The sequence below is a fragment of the Podarcis cretensis genome (assembly GCF_951804945.1).
Source record: "Podarcis cretensis genome assembly, chromosome: 6".
In the NCBI taxonomy this organism is placed as follows: Eukaryota; Metazoa; Chordata; class Lepidosauria; order Squamata; family Lacertidae; genus Podarcis; species Podarcis cretensis.
The window spans coordinates 45667193-45679482 of NC_137175.1; the positions used below are offsets into that span (position 1 = coordinate 45667193).

The 12290-nt window shown below is 44.3% G+C and overlaps 1 long non-coding RNA gene across 1 annotated transcript; it reads right to left on the reverse strand.

Moving 5' to 3' along the window:
* Window positions 1–970: 970 nt before the first annotated feature.
* Window positions 971–9597, reverse strand: LOC307218571. Its single transcript, XR_013840008.1, has 3 exons — window positions 9520–9597; window positions 6033–7437; window positions 971–4657 (listed from the first exon to the last, which is right to left on the reverse strand). It is a non-coding gene; the product is annotated as an uncharacterized lncRNA (long non-coding RNA).
* Window positions 9598–12290: the final 2693 nt, after the last annotated feature.

Consider the following 12290-nt stretch of genomic DNA (forward strand, 5'->3'; position numbering starts at 1 on the left):
ACATCTTTATCAACGACTTAGATGATGGACTCAAGGGCATCCTGATCAAATTTGCAGATGACACCAAACTGGGAGGGGTGGCTAACACCCCAGAGGACAGGATCACACTTCAAAACGACCTTGACAGATTAGAGAACTGGGCCAAAACAAACAAGATGAATTTTAACAGGGAGAAATGTAAAGTATTGCACTTGGGCAAAAAAAATGAGAGGCACAAATACAAGATAGGTGACACCTGGCTTGAGAGCAGTACATGTGAAAAGGATCTAGGAGTCTTGGTTAACCACAAACTTGACATGAGCCAACAGTGTGACGCGGCAGCTAAAAAAGCCAATGCAATTCTGGGCTGCATCAATAGGAGTATAGCATCTAGATCAAGGGAAGTAATAGTGCCACAGTATTCTGCTCTGGTCAGACCTCACCTGGAGTACTGTGTCCAGTTCTGGGCACCACAGTTCAAGAAGGACACTGACAAACTGGAACGTGTCCAGAGGAGGGCAACCAAAATGGTCAAAGGCCTGGAAACGATGCCTTATGAGGAACGGCTAAGGGAGCTGGGCATGTTTAGCCTGGAGAAGAGGAGGTTAAGGGGTGATATAATAGCCATGTTCAAATATATAAAAGGATGTCACATAGAGGAGGGAGAAAGGTTGTTTTCTGCTGCTCCAGAGAAGCGGACACGGAGCAATGGTTCCAAACTACAAGAAAGAAGATTCCACCTAAACATTAGGAAGAACTTCCTGACAGTAAGAGCTGTTTGACAGTGGAATTTGCTGCCAAGGAGTGTGGTGGAGTCTCCTTCTTTGGAGGTCTTTAAGCAGAGGCTTGACAACCATATGTCAGGAGTGCTCTGATGGTGTTTCCTGCTTGGCAGGGGGTTGGACTCGATGGCCCTTGTGGTCTCTTCCAACTCTATGATTCTATGAAGTACTACAGCCATATTGCTAAACTGCTTAAACAAAAAGAAAAATACTGGAACCATAAATAACATTTTTATAGGATGAAAATTCACAAAACAGTGTGAAAGCTTTTGTTACACAGAACTCTTCCTTAAACCGGATGTGTGTTTTTGCAAACAAGTTTAACCATTCATGTAAAATGTTGGGCTCAATCATAGTGGGATTACTCCTAAGCACTGAGCCCCTGTTCGAACTCTTGCACAATTCCCTGGATACATAGATCCAGGTTTAGGGCAAGGTCTCTTGGGTGAGAGAACCCCAGCAGAGATTTAAAATAGCAAAACATGCAGCACTTCTAAGTTACTTCCAAAGTCCACCTTAGCATAGAAAGAGATCACACATAAACATGGTTTACTTGCAAATCCCCTTCAAAGGCCAGGTTCATGTGCTTTTCCATACAGCAGCAAGAAAAGACAGGCAGTATAACTTTGATTACAAAGTGGTAAATGTTTCTAAATTATTTGTGTCGAAACACAAATATGGCTTGTTTAAGCCATGTGGTCTAAGCGTGGAGCACCCAGCTTAGACCTGCTTACTGGTAGGCTCCACGTAGTAGAATAGGAGAACAAATCATTTGGTAGCCCTTCCTCCCAAGGTGAGGGGGAGTGAGCTAGCAGGACAGCTTACTCTATGGTCTTAGCGCCTTCATGCATTAATTAGTTAAGCAGGTTGGTTATATGAGGCTGAATATCCCATATATTCGACATGTCATGGTGTTGTGCTTTTCCTCCTAAACAAAATCATTTTGTTTTGGCTTTTTGATTTTGCTTGGAATCACTAAGAAATTTATCCTTGAGAAATTATCTTCATAACATAACTATGTTGTAAGGACCTGCTGCGTGAAATAAGGGGACGACAAGTGAGCATTAGAGCATTATTTATTTACTGTTCTGCCCTGGTGAAAATGCTTTGAGGTACTACTAAGAACACCTGTTTTTCACAATTTTCCAGTCAATGAAACACAAGCAACAGGCAGTGCACCTCTGGTGCCTCTACTGATTGATGGTGCCCGTGAAGCAAAGTACCGGTGTGTATCAGCTTGCCTTTCTTAAGTGTGCAAGATGTGACTTGGTGGATCAAGCCAGAAGTTAATCTAATAAAGACCATAGACCTCAAGAGTGCTGAGCTGGGTGTCCTGGAAATTCACCAGCAGGACACAAAGGAAATAAGTCCCCATCTGTTGTTTGTCCTCAGAACCTAATCATCACAGCTACACTGCCTCTGACTGTGGAAGACTCAGAACAACTTGTCACATGGTTCCAGTTCCTTGTGGGGACTATGCTTAAACAAATATTTGTCAGTAAACTATTGCTTCATTGGAAGCAATCATTAGCAGAAAAACCAGTTGCTAAAGAATAAAGACAAGTTTATCCGGTTTTGTATGAAAAATTAAGCAATCAAACAATGGCCTTGAAAACTCTTAAGATGACATCAGAGAAACATCTGGCTCAACTGGTTAAGATTTAACTTTAGTTTTTAACACAGCGAATGCTTAAGTATTGCAGGGGGTAGACAATAAGATACTTTATGGTCCTAAAGAGAGCCATAAAATATTTCAAGTCACCGAGAACAGGGCGGAATTCCACCTTTTGAATGGGTCCGGTTTGGAGTTGATAATGTTTAGCTCTGTCATTAAAAAACTCTGCTTGCTGATTTCTGCGCATCAAACCTTCATACCCTTCATACAGGAACAGGTCATGGCCAGTAACCATACACACAGAGGAAGGGTTAGATTCTGTAGTGATTATTCACACTACCACCAGCACGGCATGGTGGGGGGCAGCATCCTTGGGACAACCAGGGCAAGGCAGCTGTGAGGTCAAGGGAACTCTGGGTTGGTGTTGGCAGCAGCCCTGCAAGGTCCACACCCCCCTGTGGGGCTTCCCGGACCTTGCCCCATTCCCATCCCAGTGTGATCAGTACCACTACTGTTCTGCCCCCTCCCACCGGTATATATTGCTGCTGATTCACACACATATGTACATGTCGGAGGTCTCCGGGGAAATGATGCCATAAGATTAACCATGCGATATACAAAAGCTCTGTGTTTCACCTATGACAGCTGTTACACACATGCAAAATATTATGACCTGGGACATCCATGATAATTTGGATCAGGAATAAGGCACTAGTGGAAGGAGATTAATGCTTTCTCCCCATACTATTTTCCTGTTCCATGCTTTCCCTGCCCTGAAGTTGGTATTTGTCTCATGCTTGTGGGGCAGGAATGGGCAACCCACTGATATCTTTCTGGTATGTATACATTTTCTTCAATAGAGCAAATAGCAGCTCCTGGAGGGCAATTTGGACCAAGAAACCGGGGGGGGGGGGATTTGTTCCTCCAATGCTATGGTCCTGATCCAAATCAAGGCATTCTGCAGGTTCTGTTAATATTTTTTAAACACTGCAGGAGAAGCTCAGTAAATAATGAACATGCATGAACTCACCCTTAGTCAAGTAAATACCATTAACTTTCATTGCCTCTTATGTCTGCTGCATATCCAGAAAATGTAGCTAAATGATTGTGAACAGATTCAGATAAACTGCTACGACCGCTGATTAAAAAGTGCTTAAATACCAGTGAAAGTTAATGGCCCTTTGAGGTCTAAAATGCCTTACAGTTGCTCCCTGGAAAACTACTAATGCCAGTGTCGTCACAATGAAGCCAACAGGACTTCTCTGACACAATTGCTCAGAGAACTGCACTAAGCACACAAGGGTAGAGGCTGTGAGAGAGGGTAATTTTTAAAGATCTGTGGTACAGACAGCAATTTCAAGTTTCACATCCAAAGACAGAAGAGAGATACAAACATACACCCCTTTTTAAGATGATCAGGGCAGCATGTGCTCTGGTTCTCCCCCCCGCCCCGCCCCCCTGCGAGGTAGATCTGTGAGGGCAGAAAAAAGGGCCTTTTCTGTGGCAGGCCTGCCGTCACTCAGAAGGCAAGAAAGAAAAATGTTTAGAGAGGCACTGCTTGTTTAATGATCTCAACTTCCTCATATTATGGTATTTACAAAGTTTTTGTTAATATTTCATTGATACAATTGAATCCCCTTTTATGGCTTTCTTAGGCTTTTGTTTTGTTCTACCAAAGGCAAAAATAAACAAATGAATGGCACAATCTCTTCTTTCACATATCGTCACCCAACATGCCGTGGTTTTCTTCTTCACAAACCAAAGCATTTTCACAAACAAATGTTTTAGGTGCGCTTACGTAGGAACAAGCCACACTGAACTCAACGGGGCTTCCTTCTCAGCGTGCAAACCCAGCATCTGGCTGTTAATGTTTCAGAACAGGAACGCCAGCTCCTTCGGGGCCATTTTGGAAACCCCCAACCAGCATGTGAGTAGGTCAGAAGTGCGGGCAAACCGTGTTTCCCCCTTCACTTGAGAAGTTGGCCCTCTGGTCTCCCTCTTCCTCGGAACTTTTTGGTAATTCTTGTCTCTCTCGCACAGAAAGCTTATCCGGAGGAGGAGGAGGGGCCTGGCAATCCCACTTGGCCAGTTCCAACCGGAGAAGACAAGGGATCCCCACTGCCTATAGCCACAAAGGCTTCCTCAGTGTCTAAAGAGCTGGCCGGCATGTGCACCGCGCCATCCCTGCCGGGTCGCTTCCACCTTTGCCTTGAAACATACTGAGAGGAGAGGTTCATTTTTTCCCCTTCTTTCCCCCTGAAGCCGGTGATGGATTTATTTCCTTAACAAAAAAGACAGAGAGTTTACAGTTCGGCTTTCACAAATGCATCTGATAGTTGTATAATCCCAGCAGGACAGGAAGATCCCACCCGCCGGGCCATTCTTCACCCCCCCCCTTTCCACCACCCCCACTACCCCCTTTCTGAGGCCTCAGACAGTCCTCAAACAACAACTGTCTGCAAGGCCCAGCTAATCCCTCACAGGTGACCTCAAGGCAGCCGACGCCTCTCTGTAAACTCTTGCATTCCACAGCCTGGCTTAACCCCTCATGCGCTGCGGAAGCACCCTGAGCTTTGTGGTTTGAAAGAACCCAGGAAAGCGGGGGGGGGGGGGGGCAAAGAGGTAGTTCCCCCAGGTCAGGCCGGGCTGCAAGCAACATGGTGTTTTCTGAATCCTCCCTTCCACCTCTTTTGGTCAGAGGTTAAAAGCCTAATGTATTATTATAAAGCAAAAAAGAAAAAAGACTAGCATTCTTCCCTATAAATCATTCTAACGATCTCGGCACATGTGGGAGCCAGACCATGCGAAAACCTCCTCCACTGCTGCTGCTTCTGTATCCTCCACGCTTTATTTACTTGCTGTAACTAGGGACTTCATGTTCAGCTATCTGATAATGAGGCACACATTTCCACCACCACCCCAAAAAAGTGACACCTCTTTGCCTTCCCTTGGGAGGATGTTGCTCCGCTCTGGTGATGGAGAATGTCCCGAATGGTGTGGGGTTCGGTGTGCACACCTTGCGGCAGGAGGCATGCTCAGCTCTTCTTCTGAAGCCTCTGGTTTCTGCATGGTGAACTTCATCCCTCTCCTCAGCCATGATCTCACCAGGTGGCCTGAGGCAAGCTGTTATCTCTCAGTCCCCCATGTGCAATATGGGGAGATTCATGCTGACCTATCTTGCATGGTTAAACCTCTCCAAAGGTGCAAGCTCAGAGAGATCTCATTCCAAGCAAGCTACTTTATCTTTATCTAATTTGCTTCCTGCCCAGGGAAGGGAAATTGCATCATAGTTTGTCACTATGCATATCGCTGAGCACCCGATTGCTGTTGAGGACATATGGCCCAGCTTGAGTCTTGTTTTTGTTTTTCAGCCCCACTGTTCACAGATGCAACCAGGGTTGCATGCCCACATGTTCGGTGGTTTCTGTATGATACTAAGAGACATTGTAGGTTTACCGTTTCTAACATAAGGATTACTACACGATTCAAAAAGTATAGGAAACACAAGTAAGCTAAAAAGATAGATGGACATTCAGTCATTTGTATAATGTATTTTATATACTTTTTAAAAACACGGGCACTATTCCTTCTGTTAGATGCACATGGGAATCTGTTAAAATCCCACATAAAAGAGGAATTTGGGCAGCCATTCTCACATTTCCCAACTAGATGATTCAGCTGTTTGTCAGAAAAAGGAACATGTGAAGTTACTCCGAGATGCTGTAAGAAACCACAAGAGGGTCATAGAAGAGGATCTGTAGAGCAAAGGTAATAATGTTGATAGGAAACACTTTAAGGTTATCAAGCAGTCTTGCTATATGTGGACTTCCTCCTTCACTGAAGGAGCTGCATTTTAGGTGACTAGTGCACTCTCAATTTGAGTGCTGCTGTGGTAGGGTTGCCATATTTCAAAAAGTAAAAACCAGGATACCCCAACAGTAATTTTTTTACGAAGACCAAAAAATTGTTGGTTACGAAAACACCAAACACTGTTTTTTTCAGACTTGCCTAAGATCTAGGTCTAGGACAAAGCATTGCCTTTCAGAAATTCCCCCCAGATGTCAATTCTGCCTGTGAAATCCCAGTAATGTCCAGGAAAATCCGGGCATATGGCAGCCCTAGCTGTCATGAACAAATGTTCTACCTGTTAGAACCTTTGAAGTCTAGTGCAGTTTGTTCAGCTGGGGATGGAAGGGTGATGGAGACGTCTTCATAGTAGTGTAAATAGCTTGGGCTGGTGTGTTTTGAGTATGGAGGGATACCATGGTGAATTTCAGCATTGCCATAAATGCCTGTCACTAGCGAATGTAGAGGCTAAGCCAGAAAGGTGAGGGATATAATAATAGCTTCTTGTCAGTGAGATATAGCATTGGCATGGCATAGAAAGAAATACTGTAAAGAACAAAGCACAAGACTGTTACTCAACAGTGTAAGTAAATTGGGGGCCACACAGTATCAGCAACTTGTCAGATGAGCATTTGTGTAGGTCAGTTAGGGTATTGTAGCACAAGATTATAACTAAATTGGCACCATAAAAAAATATGTGTCTGTTGATGCACACATGAAGAATTGTAGCATTTTTATTAAAAAGGCACAGAGATTAAGTGGACAGGAACTTTTTTCCTTTTTTTTTAGACACTTGCCCTGGGAGGTTGGTAATCTCGTTCAGGCTTTGCTTTACATTAGAATATGACTATTCAGGAGCATGGTGCTATGGATGCAGCCTGTGGTATTGCATTAAGAGTCTGTCACTGGGAGTGTGGTGATGCTTTATTGGATGGGAGCCTCCTGTTGCAGTTCCCTCGACATGTTTTCATCAGTGTTCCAGCCTACCCTGCGCTTTTAACTTCAGTGAGACCTCAGGAACCAAATTATTTGTAGTGCAAATAACCTCACTCCGACAGGTATGAGAAGATAAAACTGGACCACCGGCTGACCGATCAATAACGAGTGTTTAATACCTGTGCTGAGATTTTTCTACAGAATGACGACAGCTGTGGAGAACAAAGGGCTCTTTTCTCTCTTGCACACTTTCATTTTTTTTGTAGGAGGGATGCCAAACTTTGGAGAGATCAAAGTACAAACAGTGTCCAGAGATGATCCCATACAATAAAAAAGGAAGAAGAAAAATAACAAAAATTGAAAGATTGTGTTAGGCTTGTTAACTTACGGTTAGGCTGTCATATGCTATGCAAGCTGTAATATGCCCCCTAGTGGCAATAGTGATAACCCATCTGGCTGGCTATTTTAGGAGAGACGAGAGAGATAAAAGTTGAAAGCATTGGGGTTTTTTGAAGATACGAGTGAGTAGATTCGGGATTCAGGGAGCCTGCAAATGTAACGTGGAGAAGATGTGACTTACATTCTCAGCTTGGCTACTGGAGTTTGTCAAATGTGCATTTTATGGGAAATATATCCTTCCTTCTATTTTCTGCGCTGTGGCATGAGTGCCAATAACAGCACCATCCATGCACAAGAAGGATGTGTCAGCAGGCTTGGAGAAAACCACAAGGTTTGCAGATGTATATAAATCTCTTTAACAATTGCTAAGGGGAGGGGAATCTTCCCAAAACAGCACAGTGTGGACTGAGCATGCTCAGTAGCTTACATTTGGCAAAACCACCACTACCCATGTTGAAAAGCAGCCCTTACCCCCACTAATCTCAGAGTGTGAGATTGGCTCAGAGTGCTACTTGGCTGCCACTGCATTATGGTAACCAATTAGAGAAGACGCTCATGCATTTGCCAGTGGATTTTACCAAATGAGAACAATGGCAATAGAGTGAGCCAAGCTGGACAGAACAGAACATTTTCCAACATAGCCTGCCCAAGCAGCATAGAACTATGCACAAATGACACCTCAAAATTCTCCACCTATTTGTGGGAAGAGAAACTGGGAACAATTTCCTACCCTGTGAGTAGGGAATAAATCTTCAACAGTTTCTTGGATTTAGGGTTTACCATTAACAGTGGAAATAGCACTTTTCTTTGGGTTTTGTGGGGTTTTCTTGCCGCTGCTGCTGTTGCAAGTGACAACAGCAACTGTGCTGGCAGTCTGGCCACCATTTTGCATCTTCCACAATGCTCTGGACTTAGCAGCATTCCAGCATATTGTGGGGAGGAAATTGGTGGTCTGGAGAATCTCCAGAATAGCATATGGGGGAAGAAAGGGGAGATCATTGTGTCTGGAAAGCAGAAATGCTTGCACCCACAATAGTGATCATAATAGTGTGACACTGAATTCCTCCCATTGTCCTTATACAGCAAATGTATGGTGGTGGTGAGCTTGAGATAAATATTTGCTATAAGGCACAGCATAGAATAGCCTACGAGTTTGCTCTTCCTTTCATTGTTGATGCTGCATTTACCAGTGAGGAATTGCATGTGCAGCTTGATCCTCCCCCAAGTTGGGATGGTTCAGGAGGAACAGACAGGATAGGGCCTGTCACTGCTGCTATCTACAGTGCCTGCTGCTTGAGGCAGATGCCTTACTTTGCCCAACGGTAGGGCCAGCCCTGGTTGTGCCAGTGCAGAAGAGAAAACTGGCACCAAGAACAGAGTTTCTTGGCTGACAAAGGAACTGAGGTAAATGGGAGATGGATTTGTACCAAAGTGGTGGCGACAGTCATTGGAGGGGAAGAGGGTGAGTATCAATGGGGTTCACAGTACCATCGCCTGTCATCAGAAGCCTGGAGGAAGAGTGGCTAAAAGTAATTAATTCTGTCTGATTTTTGTGTGAACATCAGCTCGTCAGTATGCCACTGATTCATTTCTCATGAAAGTAAATCACATAGAAAGTGGAAGGAAACATAGAAAGCCTCTTGGTGTCAAGAGAAAATTCACAAGGATGTCAGGGTTGTTGACTAGGCTTTGTCATGCATCTTGATTTCTTGCTGAAAAAGGGCCAGAAATAAATTTTGAGGGGAAAGGAGGAAGAAAACCCTGCTTTAGGCCTTCTTAAATGATGCAGCCTGGGGCCGGAAAATAAATGTTGGCAACCCAGGGGTGCCTCTGAGAGGAGCAGAGGGATTCCACGCCCCACCCCAAGTATCAAACCACATGAGCTTATGTATTAGCCATAAGCAACACCATATCAAAAATGGTAGAACCATACCCACTTCGTCTCCCAAACTCTTAACCTACCTCAGGTCCTGAGGTCATTACACTGTATATTTCTTCACCCTTGATCCACAATTATTAATTGCCATTTGCAGGGATGCCATTGGAAATTGAAATAGGGGCAGAAATTGGATTTGGCTGTGGTGAAGTAACAAATTTCTTAAACAGGGTCAAGAAGGCCTGCAGACATTGAGGTTCCATCTACTCTATCCTTACAATACCAACCCTGTAAGGAAGATTAGAGAGAGTGGTTTGTTTATGTGAGCATTGCTATGTGTTTTTTATTGGTTGAAAGCCGCCCAGAGTGGCTGGGGAAACCTAGCCAGATGGGTGGGGTATAAATAAATTTATTATTATTATTATTATTACTACTACTACTACTACTACTACTACTACTACTACTGATCTGGGAAATTCAAGGCACACACAGAAGGACACACACACACACACACGAGAGCCTATGGCTATAGCACTCTTAGATTAATTTTTTCATAATAGTATTCAGGGCATTAACCTTTCTAGTCCATTTATACAAATGGTCTTATATACCATATTTTTCGCTCTATAACACGCACCCGACCATAACACGCACGTAGTTTTTAGAGGAGGAAAATCCGTAGGCATGCCACCCGTAGGCATTTCCTCCATAACACGCACAGACATTTCCCCTTACTTTCTAGGAGGAAAAAAGTGAGTGTTATGGTGCAAAAAATACGGTAAATTAATTTTGTTCCCCTATCAATCTTTGGGCTAGAGCCGCAGTAGACCCAGGCCTCATCTGCACTATTCATCTAAGGCAATATCATACTACCATACCTGTCAACCACTCTGGAAAAAAATGGGACATCTTTTCTCATGTGGGGAAAGCGGACAAAATGGCTGCTGTAATCTTGCGCAATTTCAGGCTGCGCTTTCTTTGGGCACAGTGCCCAAAAATGTGCATTTTGGGGTGCCGTGTAAGATTGCTGCCCCGATACAGCACTTTTACGATCTTACACGGTGCCTCAAAGCGCGTGTTTTGGGGTGCTGTGCCTGAAAAAAGCATTGGGGGGCACAATCTCGCCTAGATCAGGAGCAAGGCCCTGGAATATGGTGTCCCTGTTTTTGACCACTTCATATTGGAAGGTATGTACTTCTTAAAATAGTTGCTATTTCCCTAAAGAATCCTGGAACTGTAGATTGTTAAGGGGGCACAAAGTTGTTAAGAGATCCCTATTCCCTTCACAGAGCTACAATTCCCAGTGTTCACTAGGAAGAGAAACTGACTGTTAAACCATTCTGGGAACTGTAAGTGAGGGGAATACAGCTCTCCGAACAATTCTCAGCCCCCTTAACAAACTACTGTTTCCAGATTTCTTTGGGGGAAACCATGGTTATTTAAATTGGGGCCACAGTATCTGCGGTGTGCGCAATGGGACCAGACATTCCTGTTAGCTGCTAAAACTGACATTTGTCTCTGGCACTTGGGTCTTCTGACACAACTGAGTAGTCAGGGAGAAGAAAAATGGAAAGGAGCAGATCTTTTTGCCTGATGTTCCCTCCCATCACACTCTCTTTCAGTTTTACCTGTTTTAAATGCCCAAGATGGTGTGAACCTCCCTTACCTGGGCGTGCTGAGCATATTTCTAAAAGAAGAAAGGCTGCCAGAGAAACCAAAACAGCAGGATTTGTCTGTGAACAAACTGTGAAATGCAACAGACCATCTTTCAGTCCCAAATCCATCTAAGCACTGGTCACCCGCAAAGGATTGATAGCAAGGATAATAATAAAAAAGTGAACATTTGTTTCAAGAGCTCACAAAATATCCCCAAGGCACCAGTTATTTGGTAGCTGATTCTGTAAACATCCAGAGGCAATCCACTCAACTTTCATGAGGCATTTCCTGTCTGATCAGTGCTCCATTTCTTTTTTAGAGTCTCCTTCTTACCATTGAGACCCATTAGCACTTTCTTCCCTGTGCCAGACACACTTGAGCTGAAGGGTTCAGATGGGTCAAGAATTCAAAGGCTTAGTTTGGGTGGCTGTGGGGGCTGGCGAGGACGGAGGCATTATTCAAGGTTTGGTTCAAAAGGTTCCAATGTTTTGTTTTCATTCTGTGAGCCACATTGGAGGGTTTTGTTCTAGTGGCAACTTTTGAACTTCTGTTTGGACAGATATTCCCAAGGCCAGCAGGAATGTTAAACTGGCCCTCATATCCCTGCCCTACATAGAACATCTGCTTGGCATGCAGAAGGTTCCTTGTCCAGTCCCCAGCATCTCCAGGTAGGGCTGGGAGATACCCCTGTCTGAAATCCTGGAGTGCTGAGCTACATGATCTGTCTCAGTGTAAGGTTATTCACACTTCCCTCCCCTCCATGCTTTTGAGGCACAGTTTGCCCTTTAAAGCTCTGTGTCCAAGCAACCTTCTTTTTCTTGTTCTGGAGCTTTAGATCCATGACAACCTGTTCTCCAAAGCTGAATCATCGCAAACAGCAACCCGCAGAACACCTGAATTCACTATACTTGTGCTTCAGCTTTAAAGAGCAGGTTTTTCACAGGGGAAAGCTCTGGAGCAAAAACACTGAGCTTTAAAGTGCAGACCTTTGCCTGGGAAGAGTGGGGAAAAAGGTAGTATGTGTCATGGACTGGCTAGATGCATAGGAGAGGTGGGAAGCCCCCAAGGGAACCCCCAGGGGAAGAAGGCTCAGAGCCAGGGGATTGGTGGTGGGATGGCGATGAGTGATCAGAGGACAAAGAGGGAGCAGACTGGGAGGAGGTGGTGTTGGAAGCTGATGAAGTAACAGGTTTTAGTGAGC